General features: G+C 41.3%; 1 protein-coding gene across 6 annotated transcripts in view; it reads right to left on the reverse strand.

Annotated features, from left to right (window-relative positions):
* Positions 1-27,991, reverse strand: part of LOC5579195 (CUGBP Elav-like family member 4) — a 599,629-nt gene that overhangs the window by 315,378 nt on the left and 256,260 nt on the right. The window contains exon 3 of one of the 6 annotated variants that reach the window (XM_021843726.1): positions 23,800-24,517. The exons of the other annotated variants lie outside the window; for them this stretch is intronic. The gene's annotated coding sequence lies outside the window, so the exon portion shown is untranslated. The remainder of the gene's footprint in view (positions 1-23,799; positions 24,518-27,991) is intronic. 6 annotated transcript variants of the gene reach the window in all.

Consider the following 27,991-nt stretch of genomic DNA (forward strand, 5'->3'; position numbering starts at 1 on the left):
AGGGGTTTTATCATCCATCGCTTCCTCTTTAGAGCTCTCGTTTGCTGCTGTTATTTATCAAGCTTGTTTTGATCGTGCTCTACAATCAAATGAGAGCGAATTCTACAATGTCTTATGACAATATAATGCAATAATTCTTGGATCCAACAAATCGACATTCGAAAAGAAATTGAATTACAAAAAAAGCATCACAATTATATATAATTCGTTGCCAATAAAAACAGTATTGTTTAATTTTTCTTATAAAAACCGCCAAAATTGTTTTACGCAAATAATGGACAGTCTCTCACATGGTCAGTTTTATTTCATGTTAAGAAAATTACAAATTTTGTTATAAAAAAGGAAAAATAACACTATTAGTTATTTATTTGTTTAAATTACATGATATTGAGTTATAATTTTGTTAAAATTATAACAAATTTAGCTTAAATTAATGTTAAGGAAATTTTGTTATATATTTTGTTGTTTAACTACTAACCAGCCAAAATTATAATATATTTTGTTGGAAAATATGTGCTATCTGAGCTACAAACTCTTGAACAATGCTGTTGTAATTGGCTGTTGAGTGGCATTTGAAGGACAATCAAATGGTGATAAAAGAACACGAATGGCATTTGGACAAAAAGCAAATGGAAATCAAATAATTATCGAATCTCAATAGATTAAAAGTGGAATTCCATTGGAATCAATTAAAATGGGCGTCAAATGAACGACAATCGATTGGCAATTGAAAGGAAATCGCATGGCAATCATATAACAAGCAGAGGAAAATGAACAGCAGTTGTATGAATGTAGAACAGAAATTGAATGGTAAATTAAAGGCAATTAAATGGCTTCAGAAAATCTAATCTCAATCGAGCAATTTTATATTAACCTAATAACAATCAAAAGAAAACCCAATGACATCTAATGGCAGTTGAAGTGAATGGCAATCGTGAAGTAAGAAAATAGTTATGGAAGAATAATCAATCCACAATCACATTGGAATAAAACGATATTCACAAAATACTTGAATATCTATCGATTGGTTATGGTTGAAATCTCGAAATGAATTTGATTATGTTGCAATCAAATATAAATCAAAATACAATGTAATTGACTAGCACTGAAAAAATAATGGACAAATTCGACGACAATCATATCAAAAACTTTTGCACGATTTTTGAACAGTGGTTTATTGAAAAAAGAATAGCAATAGACTAGCTTTTATCTCAGAATTGCACAGCATTCAAATAGTCATGTATTGACTGTATAAGAAAATTTAAATTTCATTTGGATTTCCATTTGACGACAACTGAATGGCAATCTATTGGGAATCGAATGACATTTAAAGAAACAAAATGAATGACTATCGGATTGCAGTATACCATGTCAGTCGTCGCGTGGTATGCCTCCACCAGAACCACCACGCTGATATTGTGTACGATTAGCGAGGTTTTGTCACCACTGTTGATAGGATGGCAATGGATTCTCTTTGAAAAAACATTCAGAACAGCAATCAAATCACAACGCAAGAACATTGGACTGGCAACCCGACTAGTGGATTACAACTTAATTGTAAGAGTTGTACTCAGTTTATATTCAATTCGCACGTATGGTATATATTTTTTGTTTGGGTAATTTTTAAAATAACAATAATATAACAACAATTCCTTAACATCAATTTAATGTGATTAAAATTATTTAAAAATATAACTTATTGTGTTTTGAAGCAAACGAACATACTGTGCTCATTTTGTATTTTTCATTACTGAATTACTAGAAAATTTGTTTTTTTTTAAATAAAACTGGTCATGTATAAGCTTTTGACTCAAAGTCAATACAACAAATTGTGTTTAAGTTAAACACTTTTAAAACAAATTTTGTTATTACAAATAATTTGGTTTAATCATGTTGTAATTAACTTCACCAACTTAAAATGCTTCTAGCCTAAATAGTACAAAATTTGTTAAGGTGAAGATGAATCGAAGCCAAACAAACAAATTTTCAAGAGCACAAATCTGTAGAAGCAAACACCCGTTTGAGCTGAAAACTTAATCGATTGGTCACTAGCTGTTGTTAACTTTTCCAGATCTGTGCTTCTGAAAATTTGAGGTTTATCTTCGATGCATCTTCATCTTAATTGTTACAAATTTTGATATAATTGTGATAAAATTTGGTTGTAATCTACTGGGCGAGAATCGTTTCAGTCACATGACCATCTTTTTACACCAAAGGCACTTGAAAATATGTAATGTTTCAGTTGTCCAGTCTATACCGTTCGCACAAGTGGAAGAATATTTGTAAAAACTACAGTTCACTTGAGGAACTGGCAAGAAGGGCCCGTAATGAAAGTGGATTCGCTTCCGCACCGATACAAGGAAATATTTAGGTAATTAGATGATTTAATGTTGTTTGCCGTTCCCTTCCACCACCATCACCGCCGGTTGGAAAACGGTGTCCCTGGAGAGCTTTTCAGCGGAAAAAGCCTGACCTACAAAAGCCGGAAAATGGCCCTTGATTGGATGGAAGCATTGTTAGACCCCCATTCCCTGAACGTAAGCGAATTGATCATGCCGTCATTTGCCTAAATGGGAGCATGGGATGCTTTAATTAGAGACAGCAGTCAGTGCGATGAAAGTTCAAACGAAAACAGATGCTGAGTGCTTTCTTTGAGCGTTCAAATTGGTCCTTTGGGGGAGGGCCAATTGAAGAACTTGAAAAACCATTCTTCATATTCATTGTTGCCGACGATTTCCTCCGATAAGACGATTACAGGGCGCAGATTTAAGAGATCTCCGAAGAATAGAACCAGCTAGTCGCCTTACTCTTAAAGACACTCAACTGAAACAATGCGGCAATCGTTATCGATTTTCCCGAGGAACAAAACGCGACTCATCAAAACACCACCAATTGACCGGGCAAATTCGTTACAGCTGACACTGCTGATTTGCGGAAAATTCTTGCGAAGCCCCAGACCACTCGCCTCGCTTTGACTTAAGCAGTAGCAGCGTCATCATGTAATTAGGATAATTTATGGCTTCCCTTTCGATTCGGCTCTTCGTAGTCGTTTCGTCGGGGTACACAGGGAGCCGAATTTGCGTTGCTTTGTTCGGTTCTGTGGGTTTCGTCGAACGGTGAAATTGGGTTTTGTGTGGTATGGTGGTGTGAGATCCCGGAAGGGGCAGTCATCAATCGAGCTCATTGAGGCGGTTGTGCTTCTTATCTCCGAATTACCGTTAATTTCAATTCCCCCCAAAAAGTCCTGTTAAGACAAAAATATAATTGTTTGAATATTCTAAACCTTAACTAGCACATAAAACTTATCAGATGTAACAGTCTCTAAAGTCATACACGCTTCAAGCATATTTCAAAAGTAAAATTCCTTACTCCGGAAAACACCATAAAGCTGCAAACAAAGACTGCCACAAGCAGCCCTATTATCCTCACTTCAGCATCGTTCGTTCCTTGTTCTTGTTGCTCGACAATGTCATCGGTCCTATTTTCCGATTTTGGTTGATGTTTTTGATCACCGAAAAAATGCCTTTGTCTTCGCTTTGGAGCAGCCATGAGCGCGACGGACGACTGTACACAATGTACCGAATCGTCTTTCAGACTGGGAACTGAAGAGGGACGGTGGACGAGGGCTGAGAGGAAAATTTTTATGCTAATCAAATATAATTTTCCCATTTTCGGCGCCTTCGAATGCTGACAAGAGATGGTGACTTTTAGGTTTGGCGACGGTGCACGATAGTTGAATTTTATATAAATGTTGGCCAAAATTAAGATCATACTCAATGCCTTTATATTCTTTTTCATGGACAAAACATGAATTTTCAAGGAAGTTGATGAAAATAGTCGCTGAAACACGCGGCACATTTGTCAGAATCCGATTAAAATAAACAAAATTGAGAATTTTATTGGATAAAATCGTATCTACATCAAAGCTAACTGTAATTTGATTATTTGCTAGGCAATTGAAGTAGAATACATATGAATTCCAAATATTGAAGCAAATGAAGAAAAAGTAGACCGAAGTTGTGACATATTGGAGGATAAATGGCCATTTAGGAGTGTTTCCCAAATATCTTATACAAGCATGAAAAAAATGCTAAATCCTTGTTGATAATCACAAATGATAAACATTTCAAATACAATTCAAAACAAAGAATAATGTATATTCTCTAGAATGGGGCCGACTGTGCCAGATTTGGCTGTGGCTGAGCACATACACAGCAGTTTCGATAAAACAGCATCCAAAAATTTTGGAAAAATTCAAAATTTTGGCTGACATCTCTCCAGTTCAATTGATGTAAAAAAAATAAAAAAAAAAAATACACCAATCGTTCTGGAACTTTGAAGAAATGCTATTCAATACTTAATGAAGCCAGAAAAAATCAGCATTGAGAGACTTCCCAAACTGTTTTTCGACTTTTGACCATCTTTTTGCCGGTTTAGGGACAAAATGTTGGTCCACTGTGCAGCATCCCAACAAGCAGCTCTTTGTCCGGTGTGAGCTTCACGTCACGTCCCCCATCGACTTCGGTCGTCGGGGAATCAACTTTGGATGGAACCTCGTCGTGGAGATGTCTGTGGCTTCGAGAGCAGCCGGACGTGAGCGTTTTGGGTAACGATGTTTTCGTAAGCTATTAGGACGAAACCTCAGCCATTGCTTGCAGCTTGATTTTCCTGGCCAGCGTCTTTGTCTTCCGCGCCGGGAAAGGTTTTCTTTCTTTGTTCTTTCCATTAAAAGTGCATCAAAGAGTGCACTCGAGTAGAAAGTAGGTGTAGCTTCTCCGGAGCTTACTCTCTGGATGTGATGGAAGAAGGCGAAATCATCCACTTGGAAGATGTTCCCCCATACGTGTCCAATGATCGTTCAACAGAGCTTGAACGCGTCAAAACTGCCTTTCAACAAGTGAATTGGATAAGAAAGTTCCTAATCGATTGATTCCCAGCGTTTGAACTGCTGAAAAAGTATTTCTGCTTTCCATTTGAAATAGATTTTATAGCCGTTTAGATGTAATTTAGATCGTTATGTCTAATTTATGGTCTCTGGCGGCGACGGCTTTCGCTGAATTCAATATCGTTAATTACGTTCGACTGCCTTCTCACACCCTTTGCCAACCAACCGGATGAGTGATGATAACCTTGGTGGAAGAATTTATATCGTCGGAATCTGGTTCCAGAACAAAAACCAAATACCAGAAGCCTCTTCGTTAGGAATCGAAATCCGGAGTGGCAATTTTGTCGACATTTATTTCTAAATTTTCACAATTAATTCTGATAAATCAACTGCTGCAGCGGAATTGCGAAGCCGTTTGTGGCCACGTTAACGACCCCGAGCGCGACTGACTGCAAATACGTAGGCCGTCATCCCTTACAGAGGACAGAGTCGACTCCGGGAGACACTTTGGGTAACGAGCGTGAAGATGCTGACAAAGTTTGTTTGACTTACGAGTGTAATGAGGCGACAGATAAAATTAATGAGCTCATGCTTTCTCGCTCGGTCCGTCCGGAGCGATGTTTTGTTTCCGTTGCAATGGACGTCGAGGTTGTGGTCGTTTCTTTACGGGTGGTGGTGTGCCCCTTTTTTTTCCTCGGGGAGCCGGCCATACGAACCGTGGTTTTTGCGGACGGTCATAATTTGAGTTTTATGGCCGACGAGTCCCGGTGAGCTGTGGGATTGTGGTGCAACAAATTGCTTCTTTGGTACCCCATTGAGAGCCTGTCAGTGGCTTTGATGGCTTGATGAGAGGAGCAAAGTTTGTTTTTTATAATGTTGGGCGACTCTGATGAAGGAGTGATTAGGTCAAGCGGAAAATAATAGGTTCATGGGTTTTTTTCAGGTAGGTGCGTTGCAGTGTTTGGAATGTCAAATTAGAAAATAGAAGATTTTTGAAAGAATTGCTCATAACAGATTTTTTTTTTCAAACAGAATGACCGCTAGCACATGAAGGTTCACTATAGTTGCATGTCTTTGCAAAGGACTTTGAAACTATCTGTTTGTCAAATAATAAGGAATAAGGATCGTTGTTCTGACTTTGACCGTGGTCGAATAAAATATGTCGATTTTAATCAATCAACGCCCAGTGATCTATTTTGAGATCAGTTCATTCATTTGAAAAGTTGAAAGGATGGTATTCTCGGCAAAGCTGTAGAGAAGATCAAGAACAGTCCATTGACAGGTTGTTCAATTCATTCCGTTACACTGGATTGCGCTTGGAGCATGAAATACTTCAACTTTTCCAGCTGTTTTGCCTGCAGCTTTTGCCAGAACCACCACGTTCGCGTTATATATATTACAGTAAATGTGGTGTACGAATAAGAGAATACTGAAAGAATCCCGGAGTTCCAGAGCAAAGAATCCTAGTTTTCCAATTAAGGTTCTGGGATTCTAGTGTGGATCTTTAGATTCCAGTGTAGTTCCTGAGATTCCAGTGTGCATCCTGGAATTACAGTGTAGATCCTAAGATTCCACTGTGAACTTGTGATAGCAGTGTAGATCTTCAGAGTCTAGTGCGAATCCTGGGATCCTAGTATGGATCCTGTGATTGCAATGTGGATCCTGAGAATAACTTGTGAATCCTTATATAACAGTGTGAATTTTGCTCTTGCAATTTTGACCCTATGAATCCAGTGCGGATCCTGGTTTTCCAGTGACGCTCCTGAGATTCTAATGTAGGTCATGGGATCCTAGAGTGGACTCTGGGATTTCCGAGCATCTTAGAATAAAAGTGTGCATCCTTAGATTCCAGTATGAATCCTGTGATTGCAGTGTACATTCTGGGATTCCAGAGTGGATCCTGATGTTCTAGTGTAGGCAATGTGATTGCCGTGTGGATCCTTGGATTCCATTGTGGATCACAATATTCCATAGTGAATCACGGAATTTCTGTGTGGATTCTGTGATTATAGTGTGCATTCTGGGATTCAGTGTGGAACCTGAGGTTCCAGTGTGGATCCTGGTATCCCAGTGTAGATTTTGGGATAACAATGAGGTTACTGGAATTCAAGTATGGAGCATAGAATTCCAGTAAGGATCCTGTGACTCCAGTGTAGATCCTTTGATTGCACTATGGATCCTGGGATCCCAACGTGGGTCTTGAAATCCTGGTGTGATTCCCAAAATTTCAGTGTGAGTCCCACGATTCCAGTGTGAGTCCTACGATTGCGATATGGATCCTGTTATTCCAGTGTGGATTGTGAGATCCTAGTACAGATCCTATAATACAAGTGTGAATCTAAAGGGGATCCTGTGAATCCAGTATGAATCTCAAGAAAAAAAAAACTCACAAAAAATGCACATTCCGGGATTCCAGTGAAGATTTGGATTCAAGATATGGTCCCAGTTGGGAAGCTAGGATTCCAATGTGGATCCTGAGATTCCATCGGAGATCTTGGGATTCCAGAGAGGATCATGAGATTGTAGTGTGGATCCTGTGATTTCTGTGTGGATCCTAGGATTCCTAGAAAACCTCAATGCAGAATCGCAGGATATGCTCTCAAATTTCACGATCTAATTTGAGAGCATATCCTGCGATTTCAATTTGGATCCGGTGGAAGTCCTAGAACTTTATTTTGGTAGGAATCCAGGGATTCTGGGGGAAATTCTTGGATTCCAGAGGAACGATACGCATGAAGAAGCTGGCCAATCTGCGTCCAAGACGACGGAGGATAACCGCATTCTTACTCCGGTGCTAGAACCCATTGTAGATTTCGTAATTAATCGTTCGACGCAACAGTTTACTGTGGAACAACTGACACACCTCAACAAAGGGTTAGGATATGCGATTACTTAAGGAGGAACTTAAGGAGAAACGAGTGTTCTACGTCAAGGCGGATAAATGCAATACGGTCGTCATCATGGGCTAGACGGATTAAGACGAACAAATGGAGAAAAGCTAAACGAAGACTTCACCGACATTTGTGTGTGGAGTGGATCCACTACTGGAGTCATGAGGCTTACGAACAAAACTCTGAAGGACTGCAAGGCGATCATTGGCAAGGCTCGTTTGAAACAAGTAAACCCTTTTGTTCCAGGAATCGAAGGAATTCTGAAAACTCCCAACCATGAAAAGAGACGCGAGAAATCATTTCGGCAGACGGATCCATCACCCAAAAACTGGCGAAATGGTTGGTCAAGGAATATTGGAATATTTGTTTAAAAAATCCGATTCCTTACCCACAAGATCGGTTTAAAATATGCAGGAGGTCTCCCAAAAACAATCGGAGTCAGGAAACATCGAGGATGACGAGATGATGGTGTCTTTCGACATAACGGCTCTTTTCCCCAGCGTCCCAGTAAAGGATTACATAAACCTTCTCGAGGACTAGTTATTGCCCCAAAGGACGGATGCAACATGGAAAGGATATGAGGTTGCCAATGTTGTGCATGGACGAAAACTACTTCCAATTTCTAGGAAACTTCTACAATCAGACGTTTGGAGATCCCATGGGAAACCCTCTCTCTCTTGGCATTTGTTGAAGGTGAACAAAATGAATCAGAATCGTTCAAAAGAACCGAATCACTCAATTGAATGTGTTTGGGCTCGGCCGTGAACCCAACGTTTGTAGGAGGAGCGATGAACTGGTGGAAAGGGAAAATTAGGACCAATTCCGGGCAGGGAATCAGGAACACACACTGTACTGCTGCTAATACTAGACTTTTATTACTAATGGCTTACAATTGGTTTGCTTTAATGTTCACTGGTTGGCTTCCGAATTGAGACTGACTTGCTCGAGCTGGGTGCCCTCCTTTTATAGTGCTCCGGCTTCTATCCAGAAACTTCGGAGCCCATCTGTCGCGTGGCTGTTGCTAACGTGGTTGTTGACTTGCTTAGTCGTAGCTACATAGGTGGCTACGATTAGAAAACTCTTTGCCGCTGGGTGCGCTAATCGCGTACATTCTGCCCCCCGTTGGAATCGAATTCCAATACTGGTTGAAGATCTTCGCTGTTGTCCTGCAGAGGTAGAGGAGCTAATTTGCTTACCGCTCGTCGATACACGCCGGTTGTTGTCTGTACGTCAGCAACTCGTATGATACCGTCCCTTCCTGGATGAACGGCGATGATTCTTCCTAATTTCCAGGTTTGTGGTGGTTGATTGTCTTCTGCCAGTAGGACAATCGTGCCGATGTTGATGTTGGGCTGTTTCTTCGTCCACTTCGCTCTTGCTTGAAGCGTTGATAGGTACTCTCGAGACCACCTTTTCCAAAAATGGCTCCTCAACTGATCCAAATACTGCCATCTCGATAGTCGATTAGTAGCGATGTTTTCGTAAGTTGGTTTGGTTATTGGCTCCAGTGGTCTTCCTAGCATTAGATGAGCTGGAGTTATTGGTTGCGGATCATTTGGATCATTGGATGAACTAAACAATGGTCGAGAGTTAACTATTGACTCAATGTGAGTTAGTACGGTGTTGAACTCTTCAAAGGTTAATGTGGCGTTCCCCAGAGTTCTGGCCAGATGTGATTTCACCACCTTCACTCCTGCTTCCCATAATCCTCCAAAATTGGGCGATCTTGGTGGAATGAACTCCCATTGCACTTCACGACGCAGTAGGGAATCGTTGATTTTATTCTTCTCGACCTCGTTGTTAAACAGGATTCGCAGCTCCTTGAGTGCACCAACGAAGTTTGTTCCGTTGTCGGAGAACAACTTCCTCACCATACCTCGTCGGTTGACGAATCGATCCAATGCAGCCAGGAACGCATCGGATGTCAAATCCGATACAAGTTCTAGATGAACTGCCTTTGTAACTAGACACACAAATAGAGCGATGTATGCCTTCACAATCTTGGGTTTGTACTTGCCTTCCTTTACTGATACTGGTCCAGCATAGTCGACGCCAGTCAACTCGAACGGTGCAGCGATGTTAACTCGGCATTCAGGAAGATTTCCCATTGGAGGTTGAATCATCCTCGGCTTAGTGCGGAAACATTTCATGCAGTTGTGGATTACCTTTCGGATGACTGAACGAGCGTTGATGAGCCAGAAATGCTGTCGAATAGCTGCCAAAACTCCAGATTGGCCTTCGTGGAGTCGTTCTTCATGGATTTTCTTGATCAGCAGTTCAGTTATTCGATGTTTTTGAGGAAGTATCAATTGATGTTTAGCTTCATAAGGTAACTTCGAGCTTTGCAGACGACCTCCGACTCGCAGGAAACCATCCTCGTCTATGAATGGTTGTAATGCAGCCAGATGCTTTGGGGTTTCACCTCGTTGAATGCACTGTATCTCCTTTTGAAGTTCACCTTGCTGGAGAAGTCGGATGATGTATCTCATTGCTTGACGCAGGTCTTGTACCGTTAATCGTCCACATGAACCTTGCTTATTCTTGGGAGCCCGAATACGGCGAATGAATCGAGCAACATGACCGTAAATACGCTGAAGTTTGTAAAACGAATTGTACTGATCAAAGTTGATTTCGGGTCTAACTATGACCGGGTTGACGATGGCCACATCCTTTAACTCGGGAATGGATTCTTCGGAAATTTCTTCTATCGGTTCCATTTCATAGTCGACCACACGAAGAAAATCTGGACCAGTCCACCACAACTGACACTTGCTCAGCAGGATTGGCTTCATTCCTCGAGATACTATATCGGCTGGATTTTGATCTGTCTTGATGTAATTCCATTCGCATCGTTCACTCAGTCTATTGATTTCGGTAACACGGTTGCGAATATAAACTTGCAGCCTATCCTGGGATTTCTTCAGCCATGCCAGGACGATTTGACTATCGGACCACAGCTTGATATCACGGATGTTTAACTTCAGAGTCGGGACCACCTTATCTACTAACTTGGCTAGCAGTACCGCAGCGCACAGCTCCAATCTAGGAATCGTCATTTCACGGAGAGGAGCAACCTTGGATTTGCTGCATAGAAGATGAGCATCAGCTGTTCCGTCCTTACGAATGCAACGAAGATAAACGCAAGCACCATACGCAAATTTAGAGGCATCAGCGAAACCATGGATCTCCATTACCTCTACATCAGCGAACACGACGCATCTTGGAATCTTGACACTGTTGAGCTGACACAGCGAATCCTGGAACTCAGCCCACCGCCGAAGTAATTCACCTTCCACAGGATCATCCCAGTCAAGGTTGGTGGTCCACAGGCATTGCATTATCATCTTTGCTTCTATGATAACCGGTGATACTAGTCCCAACGGGTCAAATAACTTGGCTATCGCGGACAGGATTTGCCTCTTTGTCATCCTGTCTTCCTTTTCAGTTGAGTTGAACGGCTTGTGGAACAGGAACAGGTCTTCCTTAGGATCCCACAAAACTCCTAGGGTCTTGATGGCTTCATTTGCACTGGAGTCTTGGATGGGTACTAGGTTCTCTCGATCCTCTTCAGCAATCCCTTCAAGTATCTCTTCTGAATTGGAGCACCACTTCCGTATTCGAAATCCACCCTTCAGCATCACTTCTTCCAGATCATAACGAAGTTTCTTGGTTGATTCAATTGAGTTCGATCCAGACAGGATGTCGTCCATATACGAGTCGTTGAAAATCACTTCTGCTGCATCTGGATAATTTTCACTCTCGTCCTTGGCTAACTGGATGAGTGATCTTACAGCCAAAAACGATGCCGCTGAAGTCCCATACGTTACAGTTGTCAGCTCCAAAACCTTCAGTGCTTCCGACGGTTGATTTCGCCAGAATATTCGCTGATATCGAGCGTGGGCGGGATCGATTAGGATTTGCCGATACATTTTTGCTACATCCACGGTGAAAACGAATACATGAGTTCGAAATCGTAGCACTATACTGAACAGGTCGCTCTGGCTGTTTGATCCAGTCATCAGAACGTCATTCAGGGATAGTTCGCTTGCTTTAGCTGTTGCGTCGAATACAACACGAAGTTTCGTACTGCTACTGGAAGGCTTCAAGACGCAGTGATGCGGTAGATAGTACGTCTGGAGATTTGGTGGATCTTCCTCTTCCTTGATTTCACGACAGTGGCCCAATGACTGGTATTCGTCAATAAACGCCGCATACTGTTCCTTTAACTCTGGATCTCGGGCCAATCTTTTTTCCAACTGCAGAAATCGCTTTAATGCCAAGGATCTGGAACTCTTCAGCTGATCCACTGATTCACGAAAGGGCAGCTGGACCACGAATCGACCATCCTGATTACGACGGTAGGTTCGTTGAAAATGTTCTTCGAAGTCTTCTTCCTCGCTCGTCATCAATGCTGGCTCAGCGATTTCCTCTTGCTCGAAAAAACGTTGCAAGCATGCTTCCAATCCATCGGATACGGCCAGGTTGGAGCACACTGGAGAATCTTCTTCGATTTCCTCGTAAGAACCTGCAACTACCCATCCGAATTGCGTTTCGTACAAGGTAGGAAGGTGGTCCGCCAGCTTGATTTGTCCTTGCTTCAGAACGTCGAAAAAGTATTCGGCACCTATCAGCATTTCCAATTCTCTTGGATAGTTGAACGAATCATCCGCTAGTTCGATTCCGGAGGGAATACGCCAAGAATCCACATCGACATTTACGGCCGGAACAGTACCAGTCACTTTCGGTGTAACGAGACAGTCAATGTTAACAGTAAAGTTGCTGGTCTTGGATGTAACTTCCACTGCTACTCGATGACGTATCTGGGATCGCACACCTCCAACACCGACTACAGGAACATTGGCAGGATATTTGGGTAGGTTTAACTTTTTAACCACAGACTCCGACAGAAGGTTGACCTGTGATCCTGAATCCAGTAACGCTCGAACTTGATGTGTATGGCCGCTCTTGGAACGGAGAACGACCATAGCTGTCATGAGAAATACTTGCTTGGTTGGTGGACGGAACACACTGGAATAGGAGGCATTCACAGGTCGCTCCGATACTGCTGGTAGTGGATTCGCTTCAACCGAGTTGGGTGCCTCACTTGCTCTCGCATCTAACTTCTCTTGCTGCTCGAAATGCACCAGGGTATGGTGCTTTTTGGAACACTTTCCACATGATTTGTCACTAGGACATGCTGCGCTGCGGTGGCCCTTTCTCAGGCAATTGAAGCACAAATTAGCTGATTTCAATTTGCTTTGGCGCTGTTCAATATTCATCTTCTGGAAGGCTGGGCATTTGAAATTCTGGTGCTGACCGGAACAAAAGTCGCAAGTGTATTCCGATGACGCTGTCACGGCATGTGACTTGTAGGATCCACCCTTGGTTGGAAGGATCTTCGGATTCGAAATCTTGGAAGCTGATGTTGGAGTAGCATTTTCACATCGTTCCAAAATCACACAGCGTTGCTTCAGGAAATCGATCATTTGTTCGTACTTCGGAAGTTCGGACTGGTTAATGGAAGCTTCCCACAGCTCACGGGTTTGGTTATCCAAAACACGCGTCAACAAGGTCACGACGAATAGCTGAGACATTCCGATTAACTGCTGATCCAGCTTGATGAGATTGTCGACGTGACGGGAACACTCATCTACCAAATTTCGTAATTCCTTTGAAGATTTTCTGGAGATCTTTTGCATACTCAGGAGGCCAAGGATGTGGGACTCGATGATCAGCCGCTGGTTGCCAAAACGTTCTTCAAGAATTTCCCATGCTCTTGCGTAGTTGTTGTTCTGCAGCGTTTCAATATCGATGACACCCTCAGCTTCGCCTCTCAATGAAGTCTCCAAATGGTACAGCTTCACGGCATCGGAATCGTTGGATCGTTGCATCATGTCCTGAAACATGGCTTTAAAGCGTGGCCATGCTTCATAACGACCATCAAAAGTTGGTAAGGGAGTGCGGTAGGAATGGGTATTTACAATTAATGGTTGACCCGACGATTGATTCACTGCTGACGATGACGGTGGCACGGGCATGGGTAATGTGGTTCGGTTCTCTTTCTCAAGCGCTTCTATCATCATTTCTACCTTGATCAGGGTGTCATTGTAAAGTTCTTCAAACTCGACGTACTTTTCCTCTTGGAAATCAACGTTTTCTTCGTCGACGGAGGCGATGATGGCATCATGGATATTGTTGAATTCTTCGTAAATCACCTGAAGATTTTTAGCGTGCACTCTCAAGACGGGAAGGGGAAGTCTTCTATCTTCTTCTTCCGCTGCATCAAAGTAGTTGGAGATCCGAGTGACCTTTGCCTTGATTTGGCCACGCTTCTTTGTCAGCAACCTTACATCATCCGGATTTTCAGTCCTCCGGGGCGGGGTACGGCATAACGACATCCTTACACGTAAGCTTTGACTTGCTGGACAGGAACACGGGTAACGTTCGAGTATCAATCGTGAAGGTGGAACACTTGCACGGAATATCCTTCCGATAAACTATGATACGTGATGGAACAAGAAACTTTCGCGAACGTCACGACCGGGAGGGTTATTTTAACGGCGTCGGAATCAAACACGGACTTTCGCGTTGTCAAAGCCACGCGAAACGCTTTTTTAACGCACAAACGAAGACTGACAGCGTGTCAGCCTCGTGAAACGGAACACAAACTTGAATTTTTCTCGTTTTCAAACTTTGCTGCGCAGTGGGCCACGTTAGCAGCAGTACTCCAGTCCAGATCCGGCTCGAAGGACCAATGTTTGGGCTCGGCCGTGAACCCAACGTTTGTAGGAGGAGCGATGAACTGGTGGAAAGGGAAAATTAGGACCAATTCCGGGCAGGGAATCAGGAACACACACTGTACTGCTGCTAATACTAGACTTTTATTACTAATGGCTTACAATTGGTTTGCTTTAATGTTCACTGGTTGGCTTCCGAATTGAGACTGACTTGCTCGAGCTGGGTGCCCTCCTTTTATAGTGCTCCGGCTTCTATCCAGAAACTTCGGAGCCCATCTGTCGCGTGGCTGTTGCTAACGTGGTTGTTGACTTGCTTAGTCGTAGCTACATAGGTGGCTACGATTAGAAAACTCTTTGCCGCTGGGTGCGCTAATCGCGTACAGAATGAGTGATCCGTGGATCTTTTTCGGTGAGAATCGGTTCATTCGATCAACAGTCACACAATGGGTCAGATATAGAACAACCCGTAAAAAAAACGCATCGATTCTCTTCTCCTATTCTTCTTCGCTCGTATGTTCTTCGCTTGACACGCTTGACGCGTATTTAACACTTGACACGTTCTTTGCTTTGCGCGCCACGCCACATATACAAGCACACTTTGCTGCTGCTTCGTGCTCTCAGCGCTCCCAGCATACTTGCATTAGTTACAAACAAACGGAAGATAAGGAGGGCCTCCTTGGACGATAAAGCGCATAGTCTTGCATCTTTCGTTCGGTTCGGATAGAAGAAATCGGCCGAATCGGTTCATGTATGGTTGAATCGGGAGTTTCTGGAAAGAGTTGTGCGACACAAATGAACCACTGGGTCCATTCGCTCTTCCTTTACGAGCCGATTTGCCACTGACCCGTTCAATAGATCCAATTCAAAAAAGTGACTGAGTCGGATTGGATCGGATTCGTTCATAAAAAAGAGTCGTCTAGTTTTGTGCGAGCTATTCATTGCGAATCTTGAGGGAAATTTGAAGAAACAATGAGTGTTACCGGATAAATGGTGGAGATACGTCGACGACATTTTCAGCGATATAAAACGGAAGTGTCTACCTGGAATGCAGGATAAAATCAACAGCGTACACAAGGATTTCAAGTTCACCCACGAGGAGGAGAAGGAAAAAACGAACGTTTTTGGATCTACTTGTCATCCTGGAAGAATTAATCGTTCAACATTGAAATCTATGAGAAGCCTACGAACACCCAGCGAGTTATCTCTTACGCATCGAATCATTCGTTCCAGCCAGGCTTGATAGAAACTCCTCTGCGATGTTATGTTTTGTGCTGCATTTTCCTCGCTCATTTTTCGTTGCCTCTCTGCTTAGCATTTTTTCGCACCCTCGCAAAGAGGCAAAGGCACGCTGCTCTAGAGTATGTCATCAAACTCTGATGATGTTGAAGAGTATTATCAGCCTGGTTCCAGCATATGGCATAATAACGCAGATTTTCACCACATGGTCCACAGGATGCAGACTCTACCCCTCAGCGAAGACGGAAAAACTAAGGAACTAGAATATATTTTCGAGAAGCCAAGGTACAACGGATACAAGGAGTGGGCGATAAAAGCCATCATTGCCAACTCCTAATTCAAGCACCAGATCTACTACAGAAGCGGTGACAGACTATGGCTTGGAGTTGGCTTTGTAGTGATTGGGAAGCAGATGACTTGGTGAAAACTGGCGAGTGACCAAAGTTGTGTACACCGCATTATTCACACTCTTGATGGAGAAATCTGCCATCAAAGTTGTAAGCAAAACGGGTATGTCCGGTCCCAAGAGGCGACATCATGGTTGGGTAGCGAGGAGAGCTGTTCCCAGCTAGAGGTATCTCCTTTCACCTTCCAAAGCTGAGCCGAATTATTTTAATGTAAGTTTTGGACTCAATAGTTTCTGACGGGTTTTGCAACCCAGCGTTTTACGTCTAGGAGTGGAACGGAGAGGGTATAGCGAGGGATGCGCTCGTTATCTGAAGCCACATTTCCTTGGACACCGCAATGCCCAGGGACTCAGGTAAAGGGGACTGTCCCAGGAGTATGAGGTCGTATACCCTGTATTCACTGGTAAGACAGCCTCTCTGACTGTAAGGCTAGCGTTCTATCGCTAGCGAAATCGGTGAGGATGAGAATTGCCCAAGTAACATTTTTAGTTTTTTCGTTTACTACAAGCTGTTGTTACCATCACATCGTTAAAACTCATTTTAGAACTTATTAGACTTAACAACCTTAATGAACCTTTGATAAAACTCCGTTAAACCCGAAGAGGCCCACACTACAGGAGGTTGTTAAGACTATACCTTAAAACCGCTTCTAAACTTTTTAGTTTTGCATCGTATGCATACATTTACTCTTGTAGTGTACTATAAAACATACATAAGAGCTATTGTATAGTCTTATTGAGCTCAACTAGCGGTATTAGATATTTTGCGATATCCTAAAATACGGAATAAATCCAACGTTAAGAGCTTATGATTGAACAAACATCAGCCAACAAGTTGTTCATAAATCATAACCTTTTTTATAATATTGAAATCATCATGATGTCTGCCGAAGCATAATAATAAATTAATATCATATTTTCTTACGTGGCAGTAAATTTCCTTTCCCTCGCGTGAAATTTATGCCAAAGAAAATTTACTGGTGGAACGACTCAAAATTTTTGGATTTACAACAACGCGCCACAATTACGACATCATAATTGACTATCTAATATTTTATTTAATTCCTTTTTCAGAATGATGGCATGCTCTTCATAATCACAAATTGAAATTTCCTACGTATGAACCCGAAACGGCGACAGTAAAAATGGATTCCATCCATTTAAATCTTGCTGGTTTTGTCTGGGATGGTTAAGATTAATTGATGATTATTCCGTACAATATAATCATTCATGAGTGCTTTTGATCTTATGAATCCTTTCGCAAAACCCTCCACTGGCTAAAATATTCCTAAATCAGATTATTTGTTCTGCGCTAAGACAAATAGGTTTTTTGGGACCCTTGGCTTAAACTTAATGCGCTCAGGAAAGCTAGTGCTGTCAAAAAGATAAACAAATCGGCAGATAGGATTTTGTAATGTAATTTAATGAACTAAATTTGATTTGTTACGTATCTAATTATGGTTTTACTTGAATGAATTGTTGTGATAAGGCCCGTGGTTCATCGGTTGTACTGATGCAGAAAACGGTAAGTGATAGGTGCCTGAAAAGTGAAAGTTTGTTCGTGTAGCTCATCTGTTGTGTGCGGTATCGTTGTCTCACTAGAACGGGAAGTTAAGGCGAGCATGGGAAAAATAGCTAAATACGGTAATCAGATAATTGTACGAAATTAATATTTGCCATTTCTATTTTCGTGTTCTGATTAACTGATATTCCATGTAGAGAATTGTCATTATCGACATAATGATATTGGTAATCACACGCAGGATTCTACCCCATTACCCCGAATCCCATTACCCCGAATGCCATTAACCTGAAAGCCATTACCCCGAATTACAAAACCCCGAACGTCCCATCACCCCGAATGACATTACCCCGAATTCCAATATCGCGGGGAAATGTTATCAATATCATCATGTCAAGATAATTGTAAATTCGGGGAAATTGCATTCGGGGTGATGGAATTCGGGGTAATGGTACATTCGGGGTAATGGAATTCGGGGTGATGGCAATCGGGGAAATGGCATTCGGGGTAATGGGGTAGAATCTCAGTTTTATCGATGTCTTTGAAAGACAAATTTGATGAGGTTTTAAGTATAGGTTTTAATAGACACTACACAGCTCCTTCAAAATACAATTTATTATCAACAAATTTGGCCGACAAATAAGTTTTAACGGAAGCACTTATAGGTATCTACAGAGCATCTTAAAGTGGTTTTTGCTGAAAAGACCGTTTATCACTTTTCAATGCTATATAAAATCTGTCAGGATTTAATGCATCTCTAATAAAACCTCAATAAATAACATCTAAGATCAAAAAGCATTGAAATTGTTACTTGGGTGGAGCACTCACTCGTGAGATGGTGCGTAAAGGATGACCGCTGTTTCAGTAGGAAAAAAGGAAGACTTTGACGAAGTGTCAGATCGGTGCCTACTTCTCGTTGAAAAAAGGAGCCATCTGTGTAACGATGTATGGTATTGGGTCCGCAGAAGTTTCGGTACGGACGTTCTGAACATCGTGGAGTCATCACCACTAAGGAAGACATGTTTTATCTGCTTGTCTACGTTTGGACGGGGTAACTGCAAACTGCTCACTCCATGCCAGTGGACTCTAGCTACAGGATTGGCAATCTCACGGAAGATTCGATCTGCTTCATCAAAGAAAGCAGTCCCAACATTTCCATATGTTTTTAAAACGTTAAAGCGTAGTCGCTTTGTGGAAGATGGCTAGGTGCACTCGATAGTGGAACGGAAGAATAACAGAATATCCAATATCCAACGCTTATCGTCGGATGGAGCACTTGAAAATAATCAACGTTTATAAAGATTTCAACAGCCTGTGGGATCCTAAACTTGAATATGTTGCCACAACGGTGTAGAGTGTGTTTGGCACTAGTCAACAAAGGCCAAACGGCTGGTTCTATGAAGAATGCCAGAGAACGACAGGCGTGGCTACCAGGTGGAAGGAGCATTTTCAGTTGTGGTTGAAAGCTGAAAATGGAATTGCAGCGAGAAACAAGCTGAATATTGTAGAATGGTCAAGCTGTAGACCCACTGATCATAGCTGAAAATGGAATTGCAGCGAGAAACAAGCTGAATATTGTAGAATGGTCAAGCTGTAGACCCACTGATCATAGGAAATATAAAAAAAGCTGTCAACAAGCTGATGACTTTTGAATCTAACTATAAGGCTGCTGGCCAGCTTTACCAATCAATCCATTGTGTACTTGCTGACGAGGGACTCTTCAAGCGGCCTCAGTCTGATAAACAAGCTGCGTGGCAGTATTTTGTACGCCGAATTCAGCAGGGTATTTCCTCTGCAATTGGCGCACTCCAGTTTATGCCTATATGTTTTCTTTGCGAATGATCTTAGATAATTCCGGTAGTATAACTTGCAAACTTATCATATGTTTATTGATTCAAGGCAACTTACGATTCCTTACTCTACATGTATAACAGCATAAATAAATAAATAAATATCAAAAATAAATGAGCTGGTTCAGATAATGCATGAACATGGTTTTCTGGCAAAACAAATTAGACTGATACGTGCAATGCTGGATGGTTCGAAATCAAGAGTTCGGATGACAGAAAAGGTGTCAATCTCATTTGTAACGATAGTCAGATTGAAGCGAGACGACGAACTTCCAAATTTGCTGTTCAACATTGCACACGAGGAGCACTATTAGGAAATCTGGTGAGCAGTGAAACGGCACTATCATCGCGATCGTATATGCTCCTGGGCTTTGCGGACGATATCGACCTTCTTGGAATCGATCGTAAGTCAGTGGAGGAGGCCTTTGTGCCTCTGAAGAAGTAGACAGTGAGGATAGGCCTGACCATCAATTCTACCAAAACGAAGTACATGGTTGCAGGTAGAGATAGAGGCGGACCTAGTGGTGTTGGTGCTGAGATAGTGTTTGATGGGGATGTGTTTGAATCTGTTGAAGAGTTTGCTTACCTTGGAACACTTGTGTAATGTGACAATGACGTTTCCCGCGAAGTGAAAAGACGAATTGTGACTGATAATAGTACCTTAAACGGACTACGCAACCAGCTTAGGTCCCGCAACTTGCTAACGGAAACAAATTCGCCCTGTATAAAACATTGTATCTTCCAATAGCTCTCTACGGGCAAGAAGTGTTAACAGTGAAGAAGCAGACTGAAAAGCTTTCGGTGTTTTCGAGCGTAAAGTTCTGCGGACATACTCGTTGCGAAAATATAAAATGTTTGTGGCGCAGATGCATGAATCACGAGTTGCATCGTATTTATAACGATGCGCATATTATTGAGCGCGGTGAATACGGCAGACATAAGTGGGCAGGTCACTTGGTACGAATGTTGGAAGAAAAAAATGCGAACAAAAATATTCAACAGGGAGCCAGGTAGAGGTCGGTGACTTCGTGGTAGAGGAACTAGAAACCCTAAACGTTGGAGGGAACTGGCGCAGCGTTGACAAAGACCGACGAAGATGGAGCTCTACAATACGCCCGGCAATGGCGAGACGCTACGCTGTAGCCATGAAGATATCGAGGTACCGTTGAGTAGCCCTGAAGGTATGAGGAGACGAAGAAATGGTTGGTTGAAGGTCTACCAGGTTACCAGTCGGCATATACACCTATTGTCTGTTGTTTATCACGACGTGCAAGCAAATGGAGAGATTAAGGCCGCACGGGACGTCATCATAATCACCCTATCCATTTCAAGAAGCAAATCTCAAGAACCACTCCATATATCGATGCGAAAATGTATCACTATGATTCTATATATGTAGTGCACAACCCGATAAATTTTCAGCTTCATCGGTTCACTAAAACTCGAGATTTGCTTCCACAAAGTTTTGATGATTATTGTTAGAGTGAGACGAAAGATAGGGAAAATAACACGGTCTCCCGTGTCCCCTTAACCCTGTACCGTTTACCGAAGGTGCGGATGGCCTATCCAACATTCATTATGGATACAGGAAAGGTTTATCTACGTTGAATTCAATCCGGTCTATCATCCACGACGCCTAGCATACATGGAGGGCATTCGTTACTGCGCGGATGTAACTCTGAATGTGAAGAATGCGTTCAGCTTCATCGCATTAGAGCTCCAGTGCAGATGTTCAGGCTTCTAAAAAGTTATCTTGATGCTAAAAATTCTACTACATGACAATGAGTACCTAAAGGTTCAACCCTGTGATAATGATGTTGCCCATTTCGACGGATTACTATACTGCCCATAACTGCATAACAGTCACATTCGACATTTTTGACAAATTGGAGTTAATACCGGGGAGAGTCATCAAATGATAAATTCTTTCGATCAACTTACTAAAATCTGTGAGTTTGTTCTAGAAAATTCGAAAAAAATACCAAGTTGTTTTGTCACACTGGCAAATGTAACCGCATAACAGTCACATTGAGATTATAAATGAGCCTCGTAATGTAATAGCAACGAAATTTCTATCAGAATTATTTTCTGTCTATTCATCCAATATGCGGTATGAGTTGTACAAAATTTCAACCTCAAATAAGCTTTTTTGAATTCTTAATGATTTTTTGAAATTTTAGTTTCCTCCCATACTGCAGTAAAATACAAACTTGGTATCCCGTTTATTCAATGCCTACTTTTGTCGAATGTTACAAATATGCAGTTATGGGCAGTATAGACGTCACAGATGACATCACTCTAGTGGTACATGTAAATCCAAATCGTAGTGTTTATGTGACATACTCTATCTCGATAGTTGAGGAATATAAAATGGAAACTTTTGAACATCTCGGAGTCATGGTTACAAGCTCAGCTTCACTAATTACGTTGAATATGCTTGATTCCTAATACTACTGCTGTAATTTCCAGTATGCGTAAGTTTAGGACGGATGCCCCGAGATGATGCTCATCGGGATAATCAATGAAGGAAGATGCATCAAATGTGTCAAAGGCATCGCGTGTGCAGAGACTTCGTTTAGAGGTTGGTAAAGAGAATGGTTTTAACTCACTAAAGATAGACGGACGACGGGTCCAAATGTGTCAGATTTGTATAAAATAAACGTGGCGTGAACTTCCGTTGTTTTTTAGAACATGGTTGCTGCAGTTCGGGCAAGCAGAGTCTTCTGCGAGGATAATCTGTACTGATGTGGATGAGCCAATGGAGCATGATGTGTTCAAGTGCCACTAGTTTCACAATAGATGCACATTTACCACAAAATCCAGTCTGTTTGTTTGCTTCGCAGATGATATGAAACATTTGTCGCAGAATAATTTTAAATCGCGAATAAATGCTCAAACGTCCCTAGTTTATTTACCATTCCTTGTATTCTTGACGGATTTCAATACAAAGTATACCAAAAGATACTGACGATTGCTCGACACAAGAAATAATATGAATACGCGTTGTTATTCCTGGTTTATATATTGCTTCATAGTATTTCAAGCTAGGTATATATTCGTCATCAAGGCCACGGCGGTGTATGGTGTGCACGTTCGGAATGGTGTAGAGTAGAACATTATTGTATCGATTGAAAAGGTACATCCACACAACACGCACACAGAATAGACGAACAACTAGGAGTTCAACTCTCTCAGAGGTGTGTCTCTTCTAACTTTCTTCGGAATGCTTCGTCAAGACGAAAATTTTGAGTCATTTTTTCTTGGGCCAAATGTGTTGTACGAAGGCAGTGACACCCTTTGACGAGTTGGCTAATACATAGGAGTTTGGAAATAATGAGAACTCAAAGGAACTGATAAGAAAACATAAAACGAAACTGATTCTTGGTTAGATTGCTTCTAACAAACACTTGCATCTAGAATTGAAAATGCGTTTGCTTCTGCGGGTGCCGCGTAGAATCTGTTGCATTGCTGTCACATTTACCAGAAATAAAGCTATCAAATTTCCGAGAGAGATTAAAAAACTGTAAATCAAACCAAAAATCATTGAACAACAAAAAAACAGAAAAGAAAAACGAACAAACAGAAAACTACCAAATAATTACAGACAACACCCTAAGGCAAGATATAAATCACGCACGACACCTTAAAGTTACGACAACGAATGAAAGAAAACGACAACACCGTGGAGGGGCCCCGACAGCAAGACAAGGGCAAGGGGGTGGCCATTTCTCGATCCCGAATTTTCCGCTCCTCTACGCTTTTTCAGAAGAATCCCACTAGGCGCGATGTGATACAGTTTCGGGAAGAAAGGAAAACTTTCCGAAAAGAAGAACGAGAGCACGAGGGTCCGACAAAATATTTAAGTCACGATCCTTGGTGGTGTTAAATGAATATTAAAATTTTCCTCCAACCGTCGCCCGGCTATTGTTAGTGTGTAGGCATCGTTTCCTGACCATCGGTCTTTTGGGGTAGAAGCAAGAAGGGAACCACAATTTCATGGTTTGATGTTGCTCGGAAGGAATCACTCTTCGCTGCGGGAGAGAGCCCTTTGCCTGTGTCGTGTCCCAGTTGGTTAGTAATTTACGGCCGTAAATTATGGCTTTTCAATTTGAGGGCCAAAAGTTCCTTGTATCACATTGCACCCGAGTGGGGGTGGGAGATTGAGGGAGCATTGGTTTGGAATCGTTCGAAGCCACACGCACCTTACTTCCATCGCTTGCAATTCGAAGGTCTCAACGTGGTGTAATGGGATGAAGTTTCTAGGGTGCTTACTTCTGAAGCCTCCGCGTTTCCTCTCCTTTCAAGCTCTAGCTCTGTTGCTGACTTCGATGGAACGGCAAATCCTCAAAAGAAATCCCGGATTCACTTTCGGTTTCGTTTCTTTTTTTTTTTTGCGGACGCGATACCAAAGTTCTTTGTATTGATCTCGTGTGTACTTACGGAGAATGGGGTGTATTTGTTTGTAATCGTAGAGTATAAAGTCCTGAAGTTGAAGAATTGGCTTACGTTTCGTCGGAAAAAAATTGGCTAACTCTTAATTCCCTATAAATCTGTGTGTTCGCTTGCGCTCCCTTTCGTGCCTTGCTTGCTTGCTTAACTTTTGAAGTTGATGCGGCTGATATTGTTCAAAACAATTTTCTTGTGTTTCTTTGTTGAATTGTTTTTTTTTGGCTAGGCTGGTTTTTCCCTAAAAATTCTTATTTTCCTATTTCCTAGATATCACACTTGCTTTAAAGCTCTACTGTTTCTGCTGGCTTTCACTGTTTTGAGTTACTTTGTTTCTTTTTTGTTTAATTTGTTTGCGAGTTCCTCAATCCTAGCCCTTGTTTGTGACTAAGCCTCTCTAATATCTGTCTCTCTTGCTATCTTTCTGTTACTTAACACGAGCGACCATTGACAATTGCCGATGTTGCGCTGCTGACCGATTGTTGTGGTACGAAAAATTGTTTTGAAGGCGATACCAAGAACATCGACTTCATCATAATGACGTCTTTTCGGGGGTCAAGTCGTAACATTTTGGAAACAAACGTGACGTATTTAGAGAAAAGTGTGTGAGTCGTGTAATGGTAATTTTTGGGTATGGTGTTCAATGTGAAATCCGATTAGTCCAACACGTATACGAACGGATTTGTGAGTATAATTTTCAATATTTGCATGGTTTTCATGTACCGGGAAGAAGGCAGTCCAAGAATGAGAAAGAAAAAAAGAAAAGGAGGAAAATAAGAGATCTGATAATGGGAAAATAACACTGTTTAACAGTTTACGGTATGATGGCTTTTTATCAGCAGATTGATGGTGAAATGAGAATTGTTAAACTTTTCGAAACTCTTATGAATATGATTCTTTTGAATCTCACGCAACGATGTTGAATTTCAGGTTAAGATGACTCGAAGCCAAACCTCAAATTTTCAAGAGCACAAATCTAGAGAACTAGACAACGGTTCAAGCTTAAGACTTGAACGATTAGTTACTCTGTGATGGTAACCAATCGATCAAATTGTAAGCTATAACTGCTTTTAGGTTCTCTAGATTTGTGTTCTCGGAAATTTGAGATTTGGGTTCGACTCGTCTTCACCTGAAACATTGTCAGAAATAAGTTTAAGACGAATATGAACTGAAGCTTATCCTTGAATTTTCAGAAGCACAAATCTAAGGAACTAAACACCGATCTTCAATGAAAATTTGATCAATTGCTCGCCTTCATCGAGTTTCCAATTGATCACATTTCCAGCCCAAACGGTTATTTTGATCTTTAGATTTGAGTTCTTGAAAACCCTAGTTTTTGTTCTGTATTCACTGTAATGTTGACCAACTACGTGCTTTGATTGGATTTGGAGTGGATTTGGATTGGATTTGGATTGGATTTGGATTGGATTTGGATTGGATTTGGATTGGATTTGGATTGGATTTGGATTGGATTTGGATTGGATTTGGATTGGATTTGGATTGGATTTGGATTGGATTTGGATTGGATTTGGATTGGATTTGGATTGGATTTGGATTGGATTTGGATTGGATTGGATTTGGATTGGATTTGGATTGGATTTGGATTGGATTTGGATTGGATTTGGATTGGATTTGGATTGGATTTGGATTGCATTTGGATTGGATTTGGATTGGATTTGGATTGGATTTGGATTGGATTTGGATTGGATTTGGATTGGATTTGGATTGGATTTGGATTGGATTTGGATTGGATTTGGATTGGATTTGGATTGGATTTGGATTGGATTTGGATTGGATTTGGATTGGATTTGGATTGGATTTGGATTGGATTTGGATTGGATTTGGATTGGATTTGGATTGGATTTGGATTGGATTTGGATTGGATTTGGATTGGATTTGGATTGGATTTGGATTGGATTTGGATTGGATTTGGATTGGATTGGATTTGGATTGGATTTGGATTGGATTTGGATTGGATTTGGATTGGATTTGGATTGGATTTGGATTGGATTTGGATTGGATTTGGATTGGATTTGGATTGGATTTGGATTGGATTTGGATTGGATTTGGATTGGATTTGGATTGGATTTGGATTGGATTTGGATTGGATTTGGATTGGATTTGGATTGGATTTGGATTGGATTTGGATTGGATTTGGATTGGATTTGGATTGGATTTGGATTGGATTTGGATTGGATTTGGATTGGATTTGGATTGGATTTGGATTGGATTTGGATTGGATTTGGATTGGATTTGGATTGGATTTGGATTGGATTTGGATTGGATTTGGATTGGATTTGGATTGGATTTGGATTGGATTTGGATTGGATTTGGATTGGATTTGGATTGGATTTGGATTGGATTTGGATTGGATTTGGATTGGATTTGGATTGGATTTGGATTGGATTTGGATTGGATTTGGATTGGATTTGGATTGGATTTGGATTGGATTGGATTGGATTTGGATTGGATTTGGATTGGATTTGGATTGGATTTGGATTGGATTTGGATTGGATTTGGATTGGATTTGGATTGGATTTGGATTGGATTTGGATTGGATTTGGATTGGATTTGGATTGGATTTGGATTGGATTTGGATTGGATTTGGATTGGATTTGGATTGGATTTGGATTGGATTTGGATTGGATTTGGATTGGATTTGGATTGGATTTGGATTGGATTTGGATTGGATTTGGATTGGATTTGGATTGGATTTGGATTGGATTTGGATTGGATTTGGATTGGATTTGGATTGGATTTGGATTGGATTTGGATTGGATTTGGATTGGATTGGATTTGGATTGGATTTGGATTGGATTTGGATTGGATTTGGATTGGATTTGGATTGGATTTGGATTGGATTTGGATTGGATTTGGATTGGATTTGGATTGGATTTGGATTGGATTTGGACTTGTTTTGGGTCGACTTTTGGATTAGGTTTTATTGGTTTCGAATTGGACATGAATTTGCTTTAGATTAGCGTTGGGCTGATAAGGTTTTGTTAGGCTTGGATCTGGATTTTAATTGGATTATTTCTAGATTGGCTTTGGTCTGGATTTTGATTTTGAATGGATTTGTATTGACATTTGATTAATTCTGGATCTTGATTAGCTTTGGATTGACTCTGGATTGGATTTGGTTTAGTTTTGGATTGTTTTCAGATTGAATTCGGATTAGTTATGGATTTGCTTTTATGGGCAACTTTTAGCTTTTGATTGGATTTGAATTGATAATGGACTGCGTTGCCCTTGGCTGGGATTTTAATTTCCTTTGGAGTGGCATTGAACGGGGTTTAGATAAGCTTTGAACTGGTTATAGTTTGAGGGAGTAAGATCATTATATTTATACAATTATTCGCAGACCTTCACTGTGTGTAATCTCATATCAGTTCCATCCATGCTTGTGGTCCTAAATCATGTGGGACAGATAGGCAATTATTAACAGATTACCTCTAGAAAATCAGTTGCATACACTTAAACCATCCATCGCGTAGCAAAACTCTCATAAGCTTCACGGTTATTCAAAATCCATCAGATAACATTCTTCCGCTTGATTTATTTCAAGATTTAATGAATACTTACCTTGAACATAACCATCCCCCAAAACCGTATCACCCCTCAAAATCCACATCGCCGACAATAATATTAAACTCCCAATTAAAGCGCAATTCATCCCCTACCTGTAGGAAAAGTAACAACATACATGCACACACCACGCCTTCACTCTTTTCCAGTCTGCCACAACCATGGAAATGTAACAAAAAACTCCAAAAACAACACCTCCACCCACACCTCTCCCACCACGCTGCTGCTGCTGCCAAGAATCGAGCTGACAGGCATTTGATTTATTCCACCAGATAAAGTCAGTCTAAATTTCCGTCTCTCAGGTTCCTCACACCCCTTCCTACCGCCAATGCATAGTGGGCAAAAACGGACTCAAAACCGTAATTTTGAGAAGCTACCAAATGACAACAAAGGTAACAAACGTAAATCAGTTATGCTTAAATCAATCGTAGAA

This window comes from Aedes aegypti, chromosome 2, assembly GCF_002204515.2.
Source record: "Aedes aegypti strain LVP_AGWG chromosome 2, AaegL5.0 Primary Assembly, whole genome shotgun sequence".
NCBI lineage: Eukaryota > Metazoa > Arthropoda > Insecta > Diptera > Culicidae > Aedes > Aedes aegypti.